The sequence below is a fragment of the Dipodomys spectabilis genome, unplaced genomic scaffold (genome assembly GCF_019054845.1).
Source record: "Dipodomys spectabilis isolate Male_0828 unplaced genomic scaffold, ASM1905484v1 ptg000287l, whole genome shotgun sequence".
NCBI classification, from domain to species: Eukaryota; Metazoa; Chordata; class Mammalia; order Rodentia; family Heteromyidae; genus Dipodomys; species Dipodomys spectabilis.
In genome coordinates, this window is record NW_024870964.1 from 3,901,902 (window position 1) to 3,906,868 (window position 4,967).

The window sequence follows — 4,967 nt, forward strand, 5'->3', positions numbered from 1 at the left end:
TGGGGAAATGTCATTCTTTCTGATGGAGGCATAGAATTCCACTGTGTATATATACCACATTTTCTTGATCCATTCATCTACTGAGGGGCATCTGGGTTGGTTCCATATCTTAGCTATGGTAAATAATGCTGCAATAAACATAGTTGTGCTTGTAGCTTTAGTGTGGTCTTGGTTGTAAACTTTTGGGTAAATGCCCAAAAGTGGGATTGCTGGGTCATAGAGGAGTTCTATGTGAAGTCATTTGAGGAACCTCCATATTGCTTTCCAAAGTGGTTGAACAAGTTTACATTCCCACCAACATGAAGTAAGGTTCCTTTCTGTCCACATCCCCTCCAGTATCTGTTGTTGTTAGAGTTCTTGATTTTTGCCGTTCTAACTGGAGTGAGGTGATATCTCAATGTTGTTTTGATTTGCATTTTTTTTATGGCTAGGGATGTTGAACATTTCTTCATGTGTCTATTGGCCATCCTTCTTTCTTCTTCAGAGTAGTTTCTCTTTAAGTCTTTCGCCCACTTGTTTATTGGGCTGTTGTTTCTTTGAGGATTTGTTGTTGGGGGATTTAATTTTTTGAGTTCGAAGTATATTTTAGATATGATACCCTTGTCCGTTGGATGGCAAGTAAAGATCTTCTCCCAATCTGTGGGCTTTCTATTGAATTTGCTAGCTATGTCATTTGCCCTGCAGAAGCTCTGCAACTTTTTGCAATACCATTTGTCCAGCCTTTCTTTGATTTGTTGTGTTTCTGGGTCTCTATTCTGAAAATTTCGGCCTGAGCCAAGGAGACCTAGGGTTTCTCCTATTCCATCCTGTAATGTTTTCAGAGTGTCTGCTTTGAGTTCAAGGTCTTTGATCCATTTGGAGTTGATTCTGGTGCAGGGTGATACATAAGGTTCTAGCTTTAGTTTTCTACATGTAGTTAACCAATTTTGCCAGCATCATTTACTTAAGAGGCTGTCTTTCTTCCATTGTATTGTTTTAGATCCCTTATCAAAGTTTAGATGGCTATAGGTCTGTAGGTTCATTTCTGGGTTTTCAATTCTATTCCATTGGTCCTGAGGTCTGTTCTTATGCCAATACCAAGCTTTTTTGATTACTATGCCTTTAGAGTAGAGTTAAAAATTTGGTATTGATATTCCTCCAGCAGTGTTCTTTCCGTTGAGGAGCATTTTTGCTATTCGGGTTCTTTTATTGTTCCATATGAATTTTTGGATTGCGTCTTCTATTTCCTTGAAGAATGAGGGTGGAATTTTGATAGGTATTGCATTGAGTTTTTAGATAGCCTTGGGAAGTATTGCCATTTTCACGATGTTAATCTTTCCAATCTAGGAGCATGGGAGGTTTTGCCATTGTTTAAGTTCTGTGTTGATTTTCTTTTTCAAGATTTTAAGTTTTCATCATAGAGGTCCTTCACTTCTTTAGTTAAGTTAATTTCTAGGTATTTTATTTTTTGTGGGGCTATTACAAATGGAGTTGTTTTCCTAATTTCAGCCACACTTTTCTCATTGTTGGCATACAGAAAAGCCATTGATTTTGGGGGGTAAATTTGATAACCTGCTACTTTGCCAAAGTTTTGAATCAGCTTGAATAATTTGGGAGTGGAGTCTATGGGATTCTTTAAACACAAGATCATGTCATCTGCAAAGAGGGAGAGTATTATTTCTTCTGTCCCTATTTGGATCCCCTTTATGTCTGCATCTTGTCTTATTGCTGTAGCTATGCATTCTAATACTAGAATAAAGAGAAGTGGAGAGAGTGGGCATCCTTGTCTTGTTCCTGAGATAAGAGGAAATGGCTTTAGTTTTGTTTCCAGTAACTTTTTTTCTTTTTCTTTCTTTTCCTCTTATAATTTTTATTTTAGGAATACGTGAACATACGTTTTCCTTTCTTTTCTTGTTTTCTTTCTCTTTTTCTTTCTTTCTTAATTATCTTTTTGTTTTTTGTCTAGCTCTACTGAACTTCTGATCTTTTCTTCTCCCTTTCCTATCCGTTTCACCTTTTCCTCGCTTTTGTTCTTCTTTATGTGACTTAACTCTTGTCCTGCACATCCTCAGATAAACCCTTAGTTAACTAGTACCCAAATACCCCATTGTGTACACACTTAATCCACAAATTTATTACTCAATTCAAAACCTCTGAGATTTAAATTCCTTAATAGCAGTACTACCTCTTTATACCTATATAATATTTTAAGCATTTTTTTAAGTTTTTCACATCCACTCTATGTATCTCCCCTTCTCTCAATATATTCACATTCCTCTCTAAATCGATGGTCTTTTAATCTCTATAATAACATTAATTTTTACGTTTCTATTTTTTTTCTGGTCTCTTTTCATTCCCCTTTCCCTTTCTTCTTTTCTTCTCTCTCTTTCTACTTTCATCCTACCCAACCTATTTCCTCATTTTAATTAGGACATAGTTAACTCTCCCTGTGCCTCCCCACACCAATCTATCCCTATTTTTTACCCACATCTCTCCCTAATCCTAATAATTTCTGGTTTTTCAAATTCTTCTCTGTGGTTTGAAGTCCATTAACATATAGTTGTTTGATGTTGAATAGATGTATCTGTTGAACTAGAATATATCTGTAGACTATTGACTGTACAAATGCAAACTTAGGTTGATAGTTGCCTTAAGATAGTGTTCTAGCACAAAACGGGTGCTATCTTCATCTCAAACAGGCAGAGTAAGCCGGAAAAACACAAGAAAAATGGCCAATTCGGGTATCTCAATTCCCAATCTTGATAATCAGGTTTCAGAACAGATAATGAATAATCCAGAGTAGAGTTCCCAAATAGCTCTACAAACACTGGTGGCAAACATGATTAATGAGAAGTTTGAACACTTACAAAGGACTCTGATTGACCGTGATAGGGAGAGAGAGGAGGCATCCCAGAAGTTTATACAGGAATATCATAAGCGCGAGGAAGCTACTCAAAAACTGATACAGGATTTGCGTGAACAACTTGAGATTACTCAAAGAGAAAGGGAGGAATGGAGTGAGCAGGCTGAGAACACTCAAAGAGAACTGCAGGAATCCCACGAACGGGAGGAAAGAGAACTGCAGGAATCCCACGAACGCAGGAAGCTAATCAAAGAGTAATATAGGAATTGAGAGACCAGGTAGAGAACACACAAAGATCACTAAAGGCATTTATGGAATCCATTAACAAAGAGCTGAAGGAAGTCAGGGAGACCACAAAGGGAATGCTGAATTGAACCCAACAGAAGGAATGGGAGTCCAAAAAAGCATAACCAATCAACTAAGTGATTTGAGAACAAACACTGAACACCAAATTATAGAAGTAAAGAAATTCATACAAGACCTAAAACAGAGCTTCAACAAAGAACTTGAAGCCATCAAAGCTGACCAATTAGAAGGAAAAGAGATAAAAAAAACAAAGTAGAGAGTCTTGACAGCAGGTTAGACCATGCAGAAGATCGAATCTCAGGGATTGAAGACAGCCTAGATATTATAGAGAAAGAACATACAACTATCCAAGACAAGTCCAAGAAATATGATAGATCTATCCAACACCTGGAAGACACCATCAGAAGGCTTAATCTAAGGATAATGGGTGTAGAGTAGCACCTAGAAACAGAAGTCAATGGTCTAGGAAATTTGTTTAACAGGATCCTAGCAGAGAAATTCCCAAACATGCAAAAAGATAGGCCTATTCAGATATAAGAAGCCTTTAGAACCCCAAATAGACCAGACCAGAATAGGACATCCCACCGTCACATTATAATCCACACAGGATCAACTCAGTCCAAGGAAAAGATCCTTAAAGCTGTCAAGGAGAAAAGGTTAATCACCTATAAAGGGAAAACAATTAGAATCACCTCAGATTTCTCAGCAGAGACAATCAAAGCAGGAAGAACCTGGAATGATGTATGCCATGCCCTAAAAACAAACAACTATCTACCAAGAATACTGTACCCAGCTAAACTCTCCTTCATAACTGAAGGCCAAATAAAAACCTTCCATAGCAAAGAAAAATTGAAACAATACATCTCCACCAAACCAGCCCTACAAAAGTTTCTTAAAGATGTCCTACACATAGAAAAAGAACAAGACCGCAATAAAGGCAAGGAAACTGCACCCAAACTGAGAACCCAAGAACCATAGGAAGAACCCAGTTTTCACAGCCTCCAAGAAGGTGGATAACATGGCAGGAACTCCCAAATACCTCTGAGTCCTATCTCTTAACGTTAACGGACTGAACTCTCCAATTAAGCCACATAGATTGTCTAGTTGGATTAAAAAACAAGACCCTTCTATCTGCTGCCTGCAAGAGTCACACCTTGCCATAAAAACAAACACATTTTCAATGTTAAAGGCTGGAACAAAATCTACCAAGCAAACGGCCCCCATAAACAGGCGGGAGTTGCAATCCTAATATCAGATAAAATAGACTTCAAATTAAAATTCGTGAGAAGAGATAAAGAAGGTCGCTACACACTAATTAAAGGATCTCTCCTTCAGTAGGATATTACAATTCTAAATATCTATTCGCCAAACAATGGAGCACCCAAATTTATCAAAGAAACACTACTTTCCCTCAAATCCCATATAGATCCAAAGACATTAATTGTTGGGGATTTTAACACACCACTCTCCCCACTAGATAGATCAACTCAGCAAAAACTCAACAGAGAAACCGCAGGTCTAAACAGCTGCATAGATCAACTAGACTTAACAGACATCTACCGATCATTTCACACAGCAGCATCAGAATACACGTTTTTCTCAGCAGCACATGGAACGTTTTCTAAAATAGACCACATTTCAGGCAACAAAGCAAACTTGTCTAAATTCAGAAACATTGAAGTTATACCTTGCATTCGCTCACACAACAAGGGAATAAAATTAGAACTCAACACCAAAAGCCACCAAAGAAAGTCCGGTATCACATGGAGGCTGAACAACACACTGCTGAATCAAGAGTGGGTCATGGAAGAGATTAGAA